General features: G+C 44.0%; 1 pseudogene; it reads left to right on the top strand.

Moving 5' to 3' along the window:
• Positions 1-317: 317 nt before the first annotated feature.
• LOC121559287 overlaps positions 318-22,364 on the top strand; it is a 44,782-nt pseudogene continuing 22,735 nt past the window's right edge.

Below are 22,364 nucleotides of genomic sequence, written 5' to 3'. Positions count from 1 at the left end.
GAACAAATATGAACACAGACCTTGAGTATATTGAGTTTGCTCCCAATGTATCACCATTTTCTGAAGTCAAACACTATTATCATTCCGAATGCCCTTTTAGGAGTTCAAAGTTCAGTCTCAACCCCTTGATACATGTACGTCTACCATAAAATTATAATCATTAACATAGCAACATAGATAATGTCATATGATAAAGGGACTTCCTCAAGATTTTAGACCTTCCTCTCTATGGGCCCTATGTCACATTACTATACTATTGATCTACTGGACAAATAAAGCTTGATAGCTCATTGAAGAGTGATTCTCCACAGAGGCAGCTGGGGATGAGTCAGCAGAAGGTCCAGCAGAGATTCCAGGAGAGAGAGAAGGAGCTGAAGGAGCTCCAACAGGCTGTGGAGTCTCTCAAGGTGAGTATTGTTGACCAGAGGAGACACACCATTTCACTTCTCTCTTCCAGTCAGAGAGAGAGAGAGACAGAGAGAGGGAGAGGGGACTCTCTCCAATCCCACTGACCTCACTGTTGGGAACATGCTGTCTGGACTCTGTTCAGAGAATAGACTGCTTAATGTAACCGACGGGATATGAACCAGGTCTACCGCGGGAGAAAGCAACAGCTTGACCGTTACACCAAGAGGACATTCCCTATTGGGCTGAGGGCCGACACTGATTTTGAAATCGCAGGCGGGGCTACTTCATCACATAACCATGAGTAACCTTGACTGACTCATGTCCCCTATACATTAACATGGAGCCCTCTCTCTCTCTCTCTCTCTCTCTCTCTCTCTCTCTCTCTCTCTCTCTCTCTCTCTCTCTCTCTCTCTCTCTCTCTCTCTCTCTCTCTCTCTCTCTCTCTCTCTCTCTCTCTCTCTCTCTCTCTCTCTCTCTCTTTCTCAATTCAAATCAATTCAAAGGGCTTTATTGGCATGGGAAACATAAGTTTACATTAACAAAGCAAGTGAAATAAATAATAAACAAAAGTGAAATAAACATTCAGAAATGAACAGTAACATTGCACTCACAAAATGTTCAAAGGAATAGAGACATTTCAAATGTTATAATTCAAGTGCAAACAGAGTGAGCCATTCCGCCAGACTGAGTTCTGGAGGTGAAATGGAAATGAATGAGGGAGAGTTTAGTGAGGTAGAAGGTGTGGTGAAGAGCTCAGAACCAGAGCCTGGCATCAATGGACATGATAAAGAAGAATCTGGTGCAGTAGGAGATACATTTGTGGTTTCAGGGTGGGTGGGAAAGGAGTTGGGTGCAGTTGAATCAGTGAAGGTAACCTGTAGTGGACTTGTGATATTTGTTTCTGTTTCTTCTGACCAGAGGGAGTGGGCGCTCCGTGTCATGCAACTTGGGTCAAGATCTGTTTCTTGCTTTTCTCTTAGGAACAGGACACCATTGAAAGGAGTGATTTCTGGGGTAGCGTTAAGTGTAGAAGTGGATCAATTAAGGTTGAAGACTGCTGGTGTTTGTGATTCCCCGCCGTTTGGTGCAACACAGATCCGGTGGTGAGCGTGGTGAAACAGAGGAGTCACTGTCAGTCCTTTTGAATTTTGAGTCTTTACCCGATAAAGTAATGGTAGGATATATCAGTTATCATGTTAGAACTTTGTGCCGAATCCACTGTGCTGATTCAGGTGCAACGTTTATGGTCATGTTGCAGCAGTTTGTAGGAGGGAGATTCCAAGATGTGGGAAGTGTGCAGGAGGGCATGGGATAGAGGATTGTGTCGTTTCGGTCGATAAAGTTGTGTGTGTCAACTGTTGGGATGCCCATGTTGCTGGGGATCGGAAGTGTCCGGTGCGAGAGAGGCAGGTTGAGGTGGCTAGAGTCAGAGTAGTGCAGAAGGTGTCGTATGCTGAGGCAGTGAAGAAAGTAGAGGAGGATGGGTAAAGGGGTGAGAGATCCTGAGAGGATCCCTGTGAGTAGTAGATCTGTGCCAGCACAGAGGGATAGGCCAATGAGTGATATATGCTTTAGTAAAGTTAGCTTCTTAGAGTTCATAGCAATGGTTATCAACTATACCGCAGAAATGGATTGTCAATCACAGAAAATTGATATTGTGATGGCAGCTGCAGAGAAGTATTTGGGCATACAAGATTAGACTTCAGAAGAGTTCCAGGGTGTGTTGAGTGGTGGTGTCCCGTCCTCCCAGGCCGTTGGCATGGTGCAGGAGCAGATAGGGTCAAAGTAGTGGAATGGGGTAGTGGGTATTTAATGAGTGTAGGGTTAGTTGGAAGGTTTTTAATTAAATGTTCCTTTCCCCTTTTCCCATTTTGTATCACAAAGTAAAATAGAGTTATATTATAGTCCAGTTGGGGCGGTAATGCAACATATTGGATGCCAACCGCCGTTAAACTCCAAAGAAGAAGAACCGTTATATTATGGCTATGTACAGTGTTGTAACGATGTCTCTGTCTCTCTCATTCATTAACTTTCGCGGTAGTTGGTTGTGTGGGTCACTGGTTATGAATGGGGTGCTGACAGATAATCATTGATGGATATTTATAGAGCTCTGATCAGGACGACAATTGATTACTGGTGTATAGTTTATGGAACAGAGGTAAAGACTTGGCTTCAGAAGCTGGACAGAATCAAGTATATAGCTTTAAGGATATGTATTGGTGCATTTAAATCAACATCTGTATGTGCCTTACTGGTGGAGGCAGGAGAGATGCCTTTGGATATACAGCGTAGAAAATTGTCATTATCTTATTGGTTTGAAAGGCTGTGAGGTTGAGCATCCCACTGCTACTGTTCTAGATGGCTGTTGGGAATATACTAGTAGACAAGGCAGTGGTTTTGGTTGGACAGTTGGAAAGCTTGCTGATGAGAGTGGTTTGAGGGAGTTGGAGGTTGGCCCTTCTGTGGTGATAGGGGATGTTCCTCCATGGTTACTCCCAGACCCTGTTGTTGATCTAACCTTGGTAGAGAAAAGGAAAGATTGGTCAGAAGTCAGTGATATAGTGAAACTGTTTGACAATTACATTGATAGAAGTTTTTATGCTTTTCTACCGCTTTTCACAGATGGATCCAAGGACCCAGATAGTGGGCTCACAGGAGCAGGCGTTTACGTTCCTGAATTTGATGTGCAGATATGTAGAAGACTAACAGATGAACTGTCAGTATACTCAGTTGAACTGTTGGCGATAATAGTTGCCCTCCAGTGGGTGGAGGACGTACAACCTGTTAGAATTATAGTATACTCAGATTCTCTGTCTGTATTGAATAGTTTATCATCTGGTAAATCTAATAGGAGTGACCTGCTATTGGAGGTATTAATGTTATTATGGAGAATTGAGAGAATGGGGGTAGTAGTGACATTCTGCTGGGTCCCAGCACATTCGGGTGTGGAAGGGAATGAAATTGTAGACCAGTTAGCTAAAAGAGCTTTGAAACAAGATATAATTTATATTAATGTTCCACTGGGTAGAGGTGAGGCCAAATGTAAGATCAGAGCCATTTTGATAGATGTGTGGCAGAAAAGATGGTACTCTGAGCACAAGGGCCGGCATTTATATGAATAGTTGACAGTTTTACAGAAAGGTCGATGGACCAAGATTCAAAAGTCAGATTAGGAAGGAAGATGTGGTGTTTACTTGATTGCGTTTAGGACATTGTAAATTGAACTCGCCATTACATCTGGTTGGCAAGCATGTGAATGGTTTGTGTCTGGAATGTACGGTCGATGAAACGGTGGAGCATGTGTTGTTATATTGTTGTAAGTATGTTGAAGAGACGGAAAGATTGAAGTGTAGGGTCATTGAGGTTGGACGGGGTTGGGGGGTTTGGAAGGGATTTTGGGGATGGGGAGGGTCTATTAGAAGTTAGTAGGGCTCTTCTTTATTTTCTCAGAAGTACTGAGTTAGGTAGGAGGATTTAGAAATGTTGGAAACCGTGATTGACCACACCTCCAGCACAGTAGGTGGCGGCATGCACCTTTAACGTTGGTTTGTGGACCGCCATTATATCATAGAAGAAGAAGTTGGTTGCGTGAGAGATTTGTGGTTCGTGAGGAGGGCTACTATTCTTTTTTCTTTTGGTTCTTGCGTATTTAATGAATGTATTTTCTCATGGTGGAGGGTTTGTTTATTGGTTTCCACTGTTTATCGTTTAGAGTTGAGGGGGAGTAGGGGGAGTTTGTTAGGGCGACGTGATGGCCTCAACCGAGTGGAGAAGAAACGCTGTCGCCGGGTGCGTTCCGAAGAAAGGTGTGGAGGAAGTTTTGCTCATGGTCGGCGAACAGGTTGGAGCGGAACATCTGCACTCTGCATCCAGAATGAACAAGCGGTGGTCGTGTTAATGAAAAAGGTTTGTCTTGTTGTGAGTGGGATTTTTGTGAGGGGTGTGTTGGTGCAGATGTCAGCCTCTTTCGATAAGAGTTGTGGTGGCTAATCTGCCTCCGTTTATTGCTTCCGAACAGACCGCAAGTAGTTGGTTAGTTTTGGTAAATTTGCAAGTGGTTTCCGTGTGCTCTCGGCTGGGTGCCAAGCGGAATCCGTTAAACATGTCTCTTTTCGTAGACAAGTGTTTGTTTCTTAACAAACTTCAAGGTTACACAGGGAGGGGTGGAACACAGGGTTTGCTAGCACAGATAGTTTTCGGTGTTTCTAGTGTGGGGATCATCAGTTATAGGCTACAAGCAGCAATATGATTGATAGGTAGGACAGGTATTGAACCCAAATAATCCCTACTCAGATGCGCTAACCTCAACCCTAGTAAACATGCATTATAAAAACCTTCTATATAAAATTATCTCATATAGGGAGTAAATAGCCTCTGAATAGAAAAGAAAAAACACTGCATCTTCCAGCCCACCAATAAATTACATAATGCAACCGTCGCAGTTAGCATATTTATCTCAACATGCCCCTCGCTTGCCTGAGAAGGCAGAGTGCTCGATGCTGGTTGATGAATTTTACAATTAATGTACTAGGAAAATACGTTTTTGTCGACCAGAGGTGACTGAATTAATGTTTAGGCTTATTGATAATCCTTATAGTAATGAAGTATAATTTCAAAACATGACCATAAAAACAGTTAATAATAAACATGAATCATCATTATATTACTTCACAGTAATGTGTTTTCAGTCCTTCCTCTTGCGTTAGCAGTGTGGAAAGGGACAGTAAAAGCTCAGGCAGGAGTTTTCCTGTGAGGGGGAGTGGTGGTGTATCCAGGGAGAGAACTAAACTAATCTTCTGAAATGTCATTCATGGTCTTATGCTGCCATCTATTGGAATTATTAAGCAACTGCAGTAGTACTGAATAAAGTGTTTTTCCTTACTAATCCCCTTACTAAAGTAGTGATTACTCAGAATTGCAAAATAAATGGCAGGGGTACCAGGAGGGAGGAGAGTACATTTTTTACATTTTAGTCATTTAGCAGATGCTCTTATCCAGAGCGACTTACAGTTAGTGAGTGCATACATTTTCATACGGTCCCCCATGGGAAACGAACCCACAACCCTGGTGTTGCAAGCGCCATGCTCTACCAACTGAGCTACACGGTAGTAGTGCATGGCCAAGTGGTGGTGCGCAGGCCGTGGAGAAGCGGTGGTGGGGAGGGTTGCAGCTGGGCTACATGAGCTGAGGCAGGTTTCTGTAGTAACAGAGACTCCGGTGGCGAAGGCTTGGTGGGCTCATCCCAGGAAATATTGCCTGTCATTGGGGAAGAGGCTCTGATCAGGGGGAAGTGCAGGGGGGCAGAGACTGGGGAGGAGGAGGACGGTACCTTGCCAATGAAGGAGGAGGAAGAGGGGGAGAGGTGAGTCTGCGGGAGCGGAGGACAAGGCGGTCTCGTTTTCAGACGGCTCATTGGATCCAGAGCTGACAGACAGTCAGGCTGAGGGCCCAGTATATACGCTGATAGAACTTTCTAGGTTCCTGATGGAGACTAAAGGGGAAAAATAAGGTTCTACTGGAGTCTTATTTTATTGATCCTGGAAGGTTTGTAAGGTCAGTACAACACGTGATGAAGAATGAGGGGTTTAGTGTCCTCTCACCCAGGAAGCGGTATAGGCTGAGAAAAAGGGTCATGGGTTCTTAAGGGCATGTCTTCAGAATCTGCTTAAATGGATGGTTTTTTCTGGCATGGCGGCTTTATGGGCTTCTCTACTGGTTTCTGATTGTGGTGATTTCCTCCACCTCTTATGGAGATTTCACGGTTAGACTTCCTTAACATGAACGGCGGCAGAGACTGGGGGAATATGTCAAACAAAAGAGGTGTGTAAGGGTAGGTTGTTAGTGGTTAGAGCCTAAATCAGTGACCTTGTCTTTGCTTTCCAAAATGTGTCTGCACCTAGTACAGGGCTCAGTTCTCTATTTCACCAGGGCCCAGGCAGGTGTCCTATTGGAAATTCCATGTAAAGCTCTTCCAAGATGTCACGTTTTGCTCAAGCTTCCAAGGCTTTTGGGAGAGGTGGGGACAGCAGAAGGGGGTGTAACTTATGTTGTGGGGGAGAGGAGGGAGCCTGATGGGTGGGTAACTTCTGTTGTGGGGGAGATGAGGGAGCCTGATGGGTGGATAACTTCTGTTGTGGGGGAGATGAGGAGCCTGATGGGTGGGTAACTTCTGTTGTGGGGAGATGAGGGAGCCTGATGGGTGGGTAACTTCTGTTGTGGGGAGATGAGGCTGCGGCTGTGGAGTTGTACTCTGATTTATAGAGGGCATAACTCTGTGATCCTGGGTGTTCTCAGGTTCTGCTCACAGACCTTTCCAAACTCTCTCTGTCACAGAGAAATCAAATTGACATTTCCCTGGCCTTTCACAAACTCTCAGCTGCCGTCTCTCAGACGGTCTGCCTCTGATTTTTTTTTTAAAAGGTCTGGGAAATTATTGGACAGGACGTGTGTTGCTACTGTACCCTACGGAGGTGGGCTGGAGGGAACCAGCATGTGCTCTGTTGAGGAGGGCTGGTGGTTTGGGGCTGGATCAGCAGCTCTTCATTAACATTTAACATTTAAGTCATTTAGCAGACGCTCTTATCCAGAGCGACTTACAAATTGGTGCATTCAACTTAGGATAGCCAGTGGAACAACTACATCTCGATCACAATAAGTACATTTCTTTAAAAAGTCAGTGCTAGCAGGTGAAATAAGTCAGGTGTTAGTTTAGACAAAAGACAGTGGTAGTAAAGGGGGGGTAGAAGGATAACTATTATATTATTCTTTGCACTCTGGGAGGAGGACACAATGGAGTTGTCAACCGTGATGGCGAAATCATGGAGCGGGCAGTCCATCCCCGGGAGGAAGAGCAGCTCCGTCTTGCCGAGGTTCAGGGAACCTGATGGGTGGGTAACTTCTGTTGTGGGGAGATGAGGGAGCCTGATGGGTGGGTAACTTCAGTTGTGGGGAGATGAGGGAGCCTGATGGGTGGGTATCTTCTGTTGTGGGGGAGATGAGGGAGCCTGATGGGTGGGTAACTTCTGTTGTGGGGAGATGAGGGAACCTGATGGGTGGGTAACTTCTGTTGTGGGGAGATGAGGGAACCTGATGGGCGGGTAACTTCTGTTGTGGGGAGATGAGGGAACCTGATGGGTGGGTAACTTCTGTTGTGGGGAGAGGAGGGAGCCTGATGGGTGGGTAACTTCTGTTGTGGGGGAGATGAGGGAGCCTGATGGGTGGGTAACTTCTGTTGTGGGGAGATGAGGGAGCCTGATGGGTGGGTAACTTCTGTTGTGGGGAGATGAGGGAGCCTGATGGGTGGGTAAGGAGGGACAGGGCACCTCCGCAGCTTCCAGGGGGGTTGCAGTGGGGCTGTGAGTGGCTCAAGATGCTTGGGGTGTATCTGGGCTCGGAGGGGTGGGGTTCGGAAGAACTGGGAAGGAGTGTCACAAGCGGTGGTGTCGAGGCTGACGAAGTGGAGGTGGCTCATCTCCCTAGTGTCATACAGAGGGACGATGCTGATCATCAACAACTTGGTGGCATCCTTTTCTGTGACATAAATTGGCCATTCTCAACGCCCCCAGTGGTCTGCTTGTGGACCTGCAGCGCAAGTTAGTAAACTTTTTCTGGTCAGGGTGGCAGCGTTCTGACTCAAAGCAGCGCAGAGGATTCTGTACCGTGACGGAGGTGGGCTGGAGGGAACCAGCATGTGCTCTGTTGAGGAGGGCTGGTGGTTTGGGGCTGGATCAGCAGCTCTTCATCATGTGGCCGGAGAGACTCAATACAGTAGGGGTCTCTGATTTCTATGCTGCAGTACTGAGGGCTGGAGCAGCCTGAGGAAGGGCCACCACCGTTTCCACCACTGCAAGGGACAGCAGAGACTGGGGACTGGCAGGAGAGTCTGGAGGACTTACTGACTTTTAACACTCTGAGCTTAGTGGGAGTGAAGGGGCATCAGTGGCAGGGGGTTGTGGGGGCTGAGAGCATGGCAGGGTATAGGTGGAGGGTGCTCTATAAGCTCCCAGTGCTGAAAAGGTCAGGGGTCCTCCAGTGGAGGGTATTACATGGAGCCCTGGACACCAATAGCTGGTTGGCTCGGGTTGACCTGGGAGTTGGGGAGGGTGTCCGTTTTCTGCAATGACAGACTGTTCATCATGTTTTTTCTGTGTTGCCACGGTAATGCCATTACTGTTGACGCCTTGTAGGGTTGAGTTTGAGTTGTACAAAATGATCAACAGTGTGGAGATGTTTCAGGAGGTATGGGGGCTCAGGGGGGCTGTCTGTACGGCTGGAGAGGAGGGGTTGGATGGACGGTTGGAATGTGGTGCTGGTTGGTGTATTGTACTGTGGTGTTGGGTACTGGATAATGTGATTGTGTGGAGGTTGTGGTGGCACGCGAATGTGCTTTTAGGGGTGGGTGTGTTAGTGTAATGAGGATGGCTCATTAAAGTAAGACAAGTCAGTCTCTCTCACTCTCTCTCTCTCTCTTAACAGAGCTCTGCACAGGCAGCAGTGGAGGACAGTGATAAGATCTTTACTGAGCTGATCCGCTCCCATTGAGAGAAGGCGCTCTGAGGTGAAGGAGCTGATCAGAGCCCAAGAGAAGGCTCAAGTGAGTCAAGCTGAAGGACTCCTGGAGCAACTGGAGCAGGAGATAGCTGAGCTGAGGAAGAGAAGCACTGAGCTGGAGCAGCTCTCACACACACAGGATCACATCCATTTCCTCCAGGTAACTCAACTGCCTTGATACATGTGATATGAAACTAAAACTCAATGTGAAACTCTCAATCATTTGGTTCTGTTCTCTCTCTCTCTCTGACTCCAGAGTTATCAGTCTCTCTCCGGTACCAGTGTATCTTCAGACTTACCCAGCATCGTTGTCCGTCCTCTTCAGTACTTTGGAGATGTGAGTAAGACTGTGTCTGAACTGAGAGAGAAACTAGAAGACGACCTTAAAGGAGAATGGACCAAGATCTCCACTACAGGTGTGTTGAAAATAATAAGAACATCAACTTTAGACCATTGAAAGTTCCCTACTAGTCATATACATGTGGAATATGGTATGATGATAACATTCCCCCTCTCTGTGAATGTGTTTGTGTGTCTGTAGTGAATATAGTGGATGTTGTACTGCCTCCAGAGCCCAAGACCAGAGAACAGTTCTTACAATGTGAGTCTCTTTATTCTGAAGTAACTAACAGTCTCTTTTTACTGACACTCCTAACAATCCCTCTAGAAATATATAGCAATAGTAGATCTAATCAAAGACTGGGTATCTATCTGACTCCTCATTTTTCTCTGATTTGATCTCTGCTGTGCTCTAATCAAAGACAGGGTAGATACAGTATCTGACTTCACTTATTGTTCTAACTCCCCTCATTGGTCTCTGCTCTGCTATTCTCCCAGATTCCTGTCAGCTCACACTGGACCCAAATACAGCATACACACGCCTCTCTCTGTCTGAAGGGAACAGAAAGGTGACCATACAGGCCAAGAACAACCATATCCTGTTCATCCAGACAGATTCACAAACCACTACCAGGTTCTGTGTAGAGAGGGTCTGTCTGGATGCTGTTACTGGGAGGTGGAGTGGAGTGGGTTGTGTGTTACAGCAGTCTCATATAAAGACATCAGCAGAACAGGGACAGATGGTGGATTTGGACTCAATGACAAGTCCTGGAGTTTACACTACTATAGTGGTGGTTATTGGTTCAGACACAATAATGTTAGGACTAAAGTATCAGGCCCTCAGTCCTCCAGAGTAGGAGTGTACCTGGATCACAAGGCAGGTACTCTGTCCTTCTACAGTGTCTCTGACACAATGACCCTCCTCCACAGAGTCCAGACCACATTCACTCAGCCCCTCTATCCTGGGGTTTCTCTCAATGGTACTGCTGAGCTGGTTAAACTGTAGTAGGGTCCACATAGATACTAGTCATGCTGGTGTAGTCTATAGCTGAGCTGGTTAAACTGTAGTAGGGTCCACATAGATACTAGTCATGCTGGTGTAGTCTATAGCTGAGCTGGTTAAACTGTAGTAGGGTCCACATAGATACTAGTCATGCTGGTGTAGTCTATAGCTGAGCTGGTTAAACTGTAGTAGGGTCCACATAGATACTAGTCATGCTGGTGTAGTCTATAGCTGAGCTGGTTAAACTGTAGTAGGGTCCACATAGATACTAGTCATGCTGGTGTAGTCTATAGCTGAGCTGGTTAAACTGTAGTAGGGTCCACATAGATACTAGTCATGCTGGTGTAGTCTATAGCTGAGCTGGTTAAACTGTAGTAGGGTCCACATAGATACTAGTCATGCTGGTGTAGTCTATAGCTGAGCTGGTTAAACTGTAGTAGGGTCCACATAGATACTAGTCATGCTGGTGTAGTCTATAGCTGAGCTGGTTAAACTGTAGTAGGGTCCACATAGATACTAGTCATGCTGGTGTAGTCTATAGCTGAGCTGGTTAAACTTTAGTAGGGTCCACATAGATACTAGTCATGCTGGTGTAGTCTATAGCTGAGCTGGTTAAACTGTAGTAGGGTCCACATAGATACTAGTCATGCTGGTGTAGTCTATAGCTGAGCTGGTTAAACGGTAGTAGGGTCCACATAGATACTAGTCATGCTGGTGTAGTCTATAGCTGAGCTGGTTAAACTGTAGTAGGGTCCACATAGATACTAGTCATGCTGGTGGTGATGGTCCCCAGATGTGATGATTCATTCTGCTCTGTTTTTATGTACAATGATTTGATTGATTTGATCTTCAGAAGATGTTATGAATTACAATTCAATGCATTCATATTATTTGTAAGTGCAATGTTTTAATCTTATACATTTTACATTAATCATGATGTATGTTGGTTGTCATTCAGAACCATTGAAATGTTTTCTCAATTGGTTCTCTGTCTCAATGTCATTTTCCTCAGTATCATGGAACAGGTAGTGTTACTTACTTGCTAATTGAACTATATGGGCCGGTTTCCCGGACACAGATGAAGCCTAGTCCTAGACTAAAAAGCATGTTCAATGGAGATGTCCGGGACACCGGCCCTAAATTTGGCATCTTTTATTCTCCCGTACTGCTCAGTCAAGCAACATTAAACCTGTCCAGCAGGTGGTGCTATTAACCAAACAATAAAAACATCAGCTATCTTGACTTGCCACTCAGTATATCATTAATGTTCAGAATTGTACTTTAATATCATTGGAGATTGATGGTCTTTTTAATCCACTATCTAGAGTCAGGAACAGATGAAGTTAGGTCTGCTACTGTTCAGTTATTAAATATGATTCATGGTGATGGGAAATAAAAAATCCATCTAGTAGTAGTTTTCCTTTGCTATTTATTCCAAGGTGTGTCTTTAACTTGTAAATGGATTGTGTTGAAGCTGGCATGTGGTGTGGATGATAGAATAGAGTGAATAGAGGAGAGAAGAGAGGAGGAGAGGAGAACATAATATAGAAGACAGATAAGATAGAGAGACAATTCATACCCAGGGGAGTTACTGACTCTGGCCCAAATGACACCCTGTTCCCTACGTAGTGCACTAGGCTACTTCTGATCAGATCTAAAGTAGTGCACTACATAGGGAATAGGGTGGAGATTTGCTCACTGTCATTAGAATGAAGATTTCCATACAGGAGTTACTGTCTCTGTCCCAAATCTCTCCCTGTTCCCTACGTAGTGCACTAGGCTTCTTCTGACCAGATCTAAAGTAGTCTTCTTAGATTTTACGTTTTCTCCCTGTCGTTAGAAAATGACAATATGGTAATGACTTTAGTGGTTTCCTCCCCTTTGTTTTTATTGGTTGTGTGTTATGTGTGTTGTTGTGTTAGGTTTTCCCCCTGTGTTCCTAATGGAAAATCCATTAACAATGAATCACAAACAAATTATATTCCAGTTGTGTTTAGACAACTTCATGGCTGACATCCCCCAGTTCTGTTAAGACCCATTGAACTGGGTCACATTCTAAATGGTCACTTGTATTGATAGTCCATACTGGGCCTAACTGGGGTTAACCATACTGGAGGGTTTCTTTCTGCACACATATTCCCTCATCTCCAGAACTTTACCTGATGTCCTCTCTCTCTTTCTCTCTCTCTCTCTGTCTCTCTGTCTCTCTGTCTCTCTGTCTCTCTCTCTGTCTCTGTCTCTGTCTCTCTCTCTCTCTCTCTCTCTCTCTCTCTCTCTCTCTCTCTCTCTCTCTCTCTCTCTCTCTGTCTCTGTCTCTCTCTCTCTCTCTCGTCTCTCTGTCTCTCTGTCTCTCTGTCTCTCTGTCTCTCTGTCTCTGTCTCTGTCTCTGTCTCTCTCTCTCTCTCTCTCTCTCTCTCTCGTCTCTGTCTCTGTCTCTCTCTCTCTCTCTCTCTCTCTCTCTGTCTCTGTCTGTGTCTCTCTCTCTCTCTCTCTCTCTCTCTCTCTCTCTCTCTCTCTCTCTCTCTCTCTCTCTCGTCTCTCTCTCTCTCTCTCTCTCTCTCTCTCTCTCTCTGTCTCTGTCTCTGTCTCTGTCTCTGTCTCTGTCTCTGTCTCTGTCTCTGTCTCTTCTCTCTCTCTCTCTCTCTCTCCCATCAAACCGTATAGAAAGCAGCCAACCTCAATATGGTTCCATTCCTGTAGTTATCAGGACACATGAGGTGTGGAACTATTATCTCCTTTCTAAGTGTGAACTTGTCCACTTCCCTTCATGGATTTAAAAGGAAATGACTGGTATATGTAAACTCCCTCTACCCCATGCCAACACCAATCCAATGCTGTACAATTAATTCCATAGCTTAACAACATACATCACTCACACACACACTCACACAGACACACCTATTCACTTGGGCCTTCTCCTCATGCCCTGCTGACATCCATGCAGGCCCACATTGACCTTGTGACCTCTGGAGCTCCATGCATCTTGTTCTACACTCCCTGCCTAGTAAAACCCTTTCTCCCATGGGCCTGAGAGTACAGCTCATTTGAGACCATTTTGGAAAAGATTTTCTGTCATTTTTAAATGCCCATAAAAAAATGTCACATTATACTGCTGTTTTGAATGTATAGCAAAACCAGGTAGTTTTGAGGTTGAATAGCTACTTGAGTTGCTTGGTTCTACTGAAATTACCAACAGGCATTGGTCCAGGGTGATCAGGCCTATAATTGGAGACCATTTGGGTAAAGATTAGAGCTTTCTTTCCTTTTTAAATCACTCCAGGCAATATGTAATACAAATCTGATTTGGTTGCAATGCTGGGAAGAACTACACCACAGTAGATCCACGTTGCCTTTCAACTTTTTTCAAATAGGAAAACCAGGTTTTTATCCGTTTGTTTTTTTATAAAGCTAGAAAAAAATATATATAAAAAAAAATAAAAAATATGAAGAAAATATGCATCACTAACTGTAAGTCGCTCTGGATAAGAGTGTCTGCTAAATGACTACCAAAAATATATATATATATATTTTTTCATAAATATGAAAATGAAAAAAAGACGACTACCAGGTGAACGCATAACTTACCACGTGCCCGTGAGCCAAACACGTCTTTAAATGACCAGTGGGTCGAATCCGGGTGGGGGGTGTGATAACTGCCTGAATGGAGGTGAAGCTTCACTTAATCTACTTTGAAGCAGAGAAAAACCGGAATGTTGGAGAAGCTGACTTAATCTACTTTGAAGCAGAAAAAAAATATGAAAAATTATTTTTTCAAAAATATGAAAATGAAAAAAAGAAGACATGGGGCGTGCAGGGACGCACTCGCTAAGCGGACCGGCACATTGAACGCGGGTCGGCAACTCCCCGCTTGCCAGAGCCCTCCGATAACGTGGACGGATCCTGCCGAGTAAGAAATGATACTCGGGAGGAGACAGAGAGAGGGAGAGGGGACTCTCTCCAATCCCACTGACCTCACTGTTGGGTACATGCTGTCTGGACATTAAAACAGACCCAGTTGCTAGGTCAACCAAGCATAGACAGATAAGATAGAGGACAATTCATACCCAGGGGAGTTACTGACTCTGGCCCAAATGACACCCTGTTCCCTACGTAGTGCACTAGGCTACTTCTGATCAGATCTAAAGTAGTGCACTACATAGGAATAGGGTGGAGATTTGCTCACTGTCATTAGAATGAAGATTTCCATACAGGAGTTACTGTCTCTGTCCCAAATCTCTCCCTGTTCCCTACATAGTGCACTAGGTTTCTTCTGACCAGATCTAAAGTAGTCTTCTAGATTTTACATGCTTTCTCCCTGTCGATAGAAAATGATAATATGGTAATGACTTTAGTGGTTTCCCTCCCCCTTTGTTTTTATTGGTTGTGTGTTATGTGTGTTGTTGTGTTAGGTTTTCCCCCTGTGTTCCTAATGGAAAATCCATTAACAATGAATCACAAACAAATTATATTCCAGTTGTGTTTAGACAACTTCATGGCTGACATCCCCCAGTTCTGTTAAGACCCATTGAACTGGGTCACATTCTAAATGGTCACTTGTATTGATAGTCCATACTGGGCCTAACTGGGGTTAACCATACTGGAGGGTTTCTTTCTGCACACATATTCCCTCATCTCCAGAACTTTACCTGATGTCCTCTCTGTCTCTCTCTCTCTCTCTCTCTCTCTCTCTCTCTCTCTCTCTCTCTCTCTCTCTCTCTCGTCTCTGTCTCTGTCTCTGTCTCTCTCTCTCTCTCTCTCTCTCTCTGTCTCTGTCTCTGTCTCTGTCTCTGTCTCTGTCTCTGTCTCTGTCTCTGTCTCTGTCTCTGTCTCTCTGTCTCTCTCTCTCTCTCTCTCTCTCTCTCTCTCTCTCTCTCGTCTCTCTCTCTCTCTCTCTCTCTCTCTCTCTCTCTCTCTCTCTCTCTCTCTCTCTCTCTCTCTCTCTTTCTGTCTCTGTCTCTCTCTCTCTCTCTCTCTCTCTCTCTCTCTGTCTCTGTCTGTGTCTCTCTCTCTCTCTCTCTCTCTCTCTCTCTCTCTCTCTCTCTCTCTCTCTCTCTCTCTCTCTCTCTCTCTCTCTGTCTCTCTCTCTCTCTCTCTCTCTCTCTCTCTCTCTGTCTCTGTCTCTGTCTCTGTCTCTGTCTCTGTCTCTGTCTCTGTCTCTCTCTCTCTCTCTCTCTCTCTCCCATCAAACCGTATAGAAAGCAGCCAACCTCAATATGGTTCCATTCCTGTAGTTATCAGGACACATGAGGTGTGGAACTATTATCTCCTTTCTAAGTGTGAACTTGTCCACTTCCCCTCATGGATTTAAAAGGAAATGACTGGTATATGTAAACTCCTCTACCCCATGCCAACACCAATCCAATGCTGTACAATTAATTCCATAGCTTAACAACATACATCACTCACACACACACTCACACAGACACACCTATTCACTTGGGCCTTCTCCCTCATGCCCTGCTGACATCCATGCAGGCCCACATTGACCTTGTGACCTCTGGAGCTCCATGCATCTTGTTCTACACTCCCTGCCTAGTAAAACCCTTTCTCCCATGGGCCTGAGAGTACAGCTCATTTGAGACCATTTTGGAAAAAAGATTTTCTGTCATTTTTAAATGCCCATAAAAAAAATTCATACTGCTGTTTTGAATGTATAGCAAAACCAGGTAGTTTTGAGGTTGAATAGCTACTTGAGTTGCTTGGTTCTACTGAAATTACCAACAGGCATTGGTCCAGGGTGATCAGGCCTATAATTTGAGACCATTTGGGTAAAGATTAGAGCTTTCTTTCCTTTTAAATCACTCCAGGCAATATGTAATACAAATCTGATTTGGTTGCAATGCTGGGAAGAACTACACCACAGTAGATCCACGTTGCCTTTCAACTTTTTTCAAATAGGAAAACCAGGTTTTTATCCGTTTGTTTTTTTATAAAGCTAGAAAAAAATATATATAAAAAAAAAAAAAAAATATGAAGAAAATATGCATCACTAACTGTAAGTCGCTCTGGATAAGAGTGTCTGCTAAATGACTACCAAAAAAATAAAAAATATTTTTTTTCATAAATATGAAAATGAAAAAAAAGACGACTACCAGGTGAACGCATAACTTACCACGTGCCCGTAGCCAAACACGTCTTTAAATGACCAGTGGGGTCGAATCCGGGTGGGGGGGTGTGATAACTGCCTGAATGGAGGTGAAGCTTCACTTAATCTACTTTGAAGCAGAGAAAAAACCTTAATGTTGGAGAAGCTGACTTAATCTACTTTGAAGCAGAAAAAAATATGAAAAATTATTTTTTCAAAAATATGAAAATGAAAAAAAGAAGACATGGGGGCGTGCGGGGACGCACTCGCTAAGCGGACCGGCACATTGAACGCGGGTCGGCGACTCCCCGCTTGCCAGGAGCCCTCCGAAAACGTGGACGGATCCTGCCGAGTAAGAAATGATACTCGGGAGGAGACAGAGAGAGGGAGAGGGGACTCTCTCCAATCCCACTGACCTCACTGTTGGGTACATGCTGTCTGGACATTAAAACAGACCCAGTTGCTAGGTCAACCAAGCATAGACAGATAAGATAGAGAGACAATTCATACCCAGGGAGTTACTGACTCTGGCCCAAATGACACCCTGTTCCCTACGTAGTGCACTAGGCTACTTCTGATCAGATCTAAAGTAGTGCACTACATAGGGAATAGGGTGGAGATTTGCTCACTGTCATTAGAATGAATATTTCCATACAGGAGTTACTGTCTCTGTCCCAAATCTCTCCCTGTTCCCTACGTAGTGCACTAGGCTTCTTCTGACCAGATCTAAAGTAGTCTTCTAGATTTTACATGTTTTCTCCCTGTCGTTAGAAAATGACAATATGGTAATGACTTTAGTGGTTTCCTCACCTTTTTTTTTATTGGTTGTGTGTTATGTGTGTTGTTGTGTTAGGTTTTCCCCCTGTGTTCCTAATGGAAAATCCATTAACAATGAATCACAAACAAATTATATTCCAGTTGTGTTTAGACAACTTCATGGCTGACATCCCCCAGTTCTGTTAAGACCCATTGAACTGGGTCACATTCTAAATGGTCACTTGTATTGATAGTCCATACTGGGCCTAACTGGGGTTAACCATACTGGAGGGTTTCTTTCTGCACACATATTCCCTCATCTCCAGAACTTTACCTGATGTCCTCTCTCTGTCTCTGTCTCTGTCTCTGTCTCTGTCTCTGTCTCTGTCTCTGTCTCTGTCTCTCTCTCTCTCTCTCTCTCTCTCTCTCTCTCTCTCTCTCTCTCTCTCTCTCTCTCTCTCTCTCTCTGTCTCTCTCTCTCTCTCTCTCTCTCTCTCTCTCTCTCTCTCTCTCTCTCTCTCTCTCTCTCGTCTCTCTCTCTCTCTCTCTCTCTCTCTCTCTCTCTCTCTCTCTCTCTCTCTCTCTCTCTCTCTCTCCTCTCTCTCTCTCTCTCTCTCTCTCTGTCTCTGTCTCTGTCTCTCTCTCTCTCTCTCTCCCATCAAACCGTATAGAAAGCAGCCAACCTCAATATGGTTCCATTCCTGAAGTTATCAGGACACATGAGGTGTGGAACTATTATCTCCTTTCTAAGTGTGAACTTGTCCACTTCCCTTCATGGATTTAAAAGGAAATGACTGGTATATGTAAACTCCCTCTACCCCATGCCAACACCAATCCAATGCTGTACAATTAATTCCATAGCTTAACATTATACATCACTCACACACACACTCACACAGACACACCTATTCACTTGGGCCTTCTCCCTCATGCCCTGCTGACATCCATGCAGGCCCACATTGACCTTGTGACCTCTGGAGCTCCATGCATCTTGTTCTACACTCCCTGCCTAGTAAAACCATTTCTCCCATGGGCCTGAGAGTACAGCTCATTTGAGACCATTTTGGAAAAAGATTTTCTGTCATTTTTAAATGCCCATAAAAAAAAATTCACATTATACTGCTGTTTTGAATGTATAGCAAAACCAGGTAGTTTTGAGGTTGAATAGCTACTTGAGTTGCTTGGTTCTACTGAAATTACCAACAGGCATTGGTCCAGGGTGATCAGGCCTATAATTTGAGACCATTTGGGTAAAGATTAGAGCTTTCTTTCCTTTTTAAATCACTCCAGGCAATATGTAATACAAATCTGATTTGGTTGCAATGCTGGGAAGAACTACACCACAGTAGATCCACGTTGCCTTTCAACTTTTTTCAAATAGGAAAACCAGGTTTTTATCCGTTTGTTTTTTTATAAAGCTAGAAAAAAATATATATAAAAAAAATAAAAATATGAAGAAAATATGCATCACTAACTGTAAGTCGCTCTGGATAAGAGTGTCTGCTAAATGACTACCAAAAAATATAAAATATTTTTTTTTTCATAAATATGAAAAAGAAAAAAAGACGACTACCAGGTGAACGCATAACTTACCACGTGCCCGTAGCCAAACACGTCTTTAAATGACCAGTGGGGTCGAATCCGGGTGGGGGGGTGTGATAACTGCCTGAATGGAGGTGAAGCTTCACTTAATCTACTTTGAAGCAGAGAAAAAACCGTAATGTTGGAGAAGCTGACTTAATCTACTTTGAAGCAGAAAAAAAAATATGAAAAATTATTTTTCAAAAATATGAAAATGAAAAAAAGAAGACATGGGGGCGTGCGGGGACGCACTTTCGCTAAGCGGACCGGCACATTGAACGCGGGTCGGCGACTCCCCGCTTGCCAGGAGCCCTCCGAAAACGTGGACGGATCCTGCAGAGTAAGAAATGATACTCGGGAGGAGACAGAGAGAGGGAGAGGGGACTCTCTCCAATCCCACTGACCTCACTGTTGGGTACATGCTGTCTGGACATTAAAACAGACCCAGTTGCTAGGTCAACCAAGCATTGACAGATAAGATAGAGAGACAATTCATACCCAGGGGAGTTACTGACTCTGGCCCAAATGACACCCTGTTCCCTACGTAGTGCACTAGGCTACTTCTGATCAGATCTAAAGTAGTGCACTACATAGGGAATAAGGTGGAGATTTGCTCAATGTCATTAGAATGAAGATTTCCATACAGGAGTTACTGTCTCTGTCCCAAATCTCTCCCTGTTCCCTACGTAGTGCACTAGGCTTCTTCTGACCTGATCTAAAGTAGTCTTCTAGATTTTACATGTTTTCTCCCTGTCGTTAGAAAATGACAATATGGTAATGACTTTATATATTCTAACCACTCTATTTAATGTATTCCATATTAAGGGCCCTAACCTAGGAACACAAATCTTTGTTCCTATTAACATTTTGGACAGTTCTCTCCCTCTTTCTCTCTCTCTCTCTCTCTCTCTCTCTCTCTCTTACTCCACTGTTTTCCTCTCTCTCTCTCCTCACAATTCTCTCTCTCTCTCACTCTGTCGCACTCCATTGTTTTCACTCTCTCTCCTCACAATTCTCTCTCTCTCTCACTCTGTCTCACTCCACTGTTTTCACTCTTTCTTTCTCGCTCTGCCTCACTCCACTGTTTTCACTCTTCATTTATAGGTTATATTCTTCAAGAATCAATGGATGTTGCATCTGCTGATTGCCCCTTTAAAATGAATCACTAATCACATTAAATAAATCACAATCTCCCGAAATGACTTTGTCAAAGCAACAGAATAACTAGGGCTTTACAATGATCCTGAAAACTTGGGGGAATTCTGGGGTTAAGTGGGTTAAAATAGTCCTAGAAGTCACAGAGGGTGCACAGAGGGACATGCCAAAATGCAGAATTTTAGCACTTTTGCAAGTCTTTATTCATATAAAAAAATCTGATTTATTGAATTTGACATGTGGTCTATATTAAAGGGCACTTCATTTAATATAACAGGCTTTTAAAAATGCAATATTGTTGCACAATTTGTATGTAGCCCTTTAAAGTATACAGGTTGAAAATGGCACTGATAAACGCCTAAATTGGTACGCAGTGGCTGTACAGTAACATGCTATACATGACTTCAGACCACAGGCTCTACGCTTCAGAGGACTAAATGTATTTTGAAAGATGAGACGTTGAGGACTATAATAAATACTGCTTTGATGTCATACAAGCAAGCAAAACACCCATGAGTCCAAATGTGCACTTCAAATTTTCTTATTATAAAACTCATGTCAAATACAGTGTCAACATTTATGATCACTATATTTGATGTATAGTTACAAGATGACATGACGTCATACCCTGGGTTATTCTGAACAGAATGAGCCTGTTTGTCTACTGTGAATAAACTTAGCCGTGGCATACGCACCTGAATGCACTCATGATTCCTATGCGCATCAACATTACAATCTGTTTCCAGGAATGTTATTGTGAAAGCCTAACTCTGTAATATACTTTTTTATAACTTAGCTAATCATGTTGGCAATAGAACCAGATGATGCCATCTTCCTAAAAAATGTCTCAGGTGTTGTCAGGCCATTGTTCTGATGTTTGAAGCTCCTCAAGTTGAGGAATTTCACACCTCTGTGTGGGGGTTTCACAAGCCGTTAGGTTTAGATAGGAATTATAATTATGTCCAGTAGTCTGAATTGTGGCAGGGATGAGGAGGCTCAGTTTGTAGAGCATGGTATTTGCAATGCCAGGGTTTAGGGTTTGATTCCCACTGGGGGCAGGTATGAAAAAAATAATTACACAAAAAATATATTAAGTCACTCTGGATAAGAGTGTCTGCTAAATGACTAAAAATAAACTACAGGGGTGCCCAAGGGCGCTGTTACTTTCATTCGAAAAAATTTTGCAATGCTGTGTTGATCTGCTGTGGAGGTGTTTTTCCCAGCATTGCAACCTCCCTCCTCCCTGACCCAACAGCATAATGCAAGGAGAATGGCATGTTATATAGAAATATTGATTTGGAGAATGGCGTGTTATATATGAACATTCATTTGGAAGACAATTGCCCAGGACAGAGAGGGAGTGCTAGCCCTGAATGAGGGATACCTGTCTCTAGTCAATTTTACTATTCTTGAATTACTTTATGGGATACAAGTAAGTTAAGATATTATCAAAGGTTGTCATTTTAATTTCATTTATTATTTTGGTTTAACAGGCAATGTTGTTGTTTTGTTTTTTGAACACATGAATCACGATGTGAGGAGGAATTACTGGTCTCCTGGGGCCTTTTTGGTAAATATGCAAATTGTATTAAGAATGTGAGCAGTAGTTATTAATGTGTTATGGGTTAGATAAAATGTTTATGTGCAAGTGTATTTGTGGTAGGAGGCAGGGTGTAGAGGAGGCCTGTGTCTGAAACTAGTTGACTACAATGGGCTGTAAGGATGTGCACTTCTTAATCTCAAGGTTTCTCTTGACTGAGGAGAAGACATGGTACAGTAGCATACTGTGTCTCACCTAACAAGGTTCTTAAGACTTTCTTCCCTTTGCCCAACCTAACAGGAGAATCCACGCATTTTCTGCCACCCTGGAGGCTTTGTGGCGGTAAAGGATTACAGAAGTAAGAGATGGACGAACCCTAGGTGGAGAGGTCAGTACTAGGTGTTACTGGCTACCTCGATGGAGGGAAAGTAGCAGAGAGAGATACCTAGATCCATGTCTCTCACTGTAGGAGAGGTCCAACCCCGGAAGAGGAAGATGGCCTCGCCATTGGGTAGCGTTATTTTCTTTTGTGTCTGTATGTGTCTGTGTGTCTTTGCAGTAGTGACTCTCAGCTTCCCTATTGGTATGCTGCCAGAAGGACACTATCCACAGACCGATGTCGGTGGATTGAGAAGGACTCTGACTGATCCGAGACCCTAGTGACGGAAGAAGGTTCAGAGCTAAAGGGACCGTACATCGTCATCCAGGCTACACCAACGGCTGTACGGATAGAGGGAGATCGACCGGTATCATCTAAACCACTGCACCAGAGTCCCACGAGGAAACCGACGACCTGGAGAGGAGGAAGATGAGGATGCTGGGGATGATCAGAATCGGGAGATGGGAGACGATGGCAATGGGAAGGCTAATGATGAGCTACGTGCTCTGGCTGATTCCACAGGGTGATAAGGAGAGTATATTAGAAATTGGTATTAAGAATAATTGGT

Source organism: Coregonus clupeaformis, unplaced genomic scaffold, assembly GCF_020615455.1.
Source record: "Coregonus clupeaformis isolate EN_2021a unplaced genomic scaffold, ASM2061545v1 scaf0462, whole genome shotgun sequence".
Lineage (NCBI taxonomy): Eukaryota > Metazoa > Chordata > Actinopteri > Salmoniformes > Salmonidae > Coregonus > Coregonus clupeaformis.
This window is presented reverse-complemented; position numbering and strand designations above follow the sequence as displayed.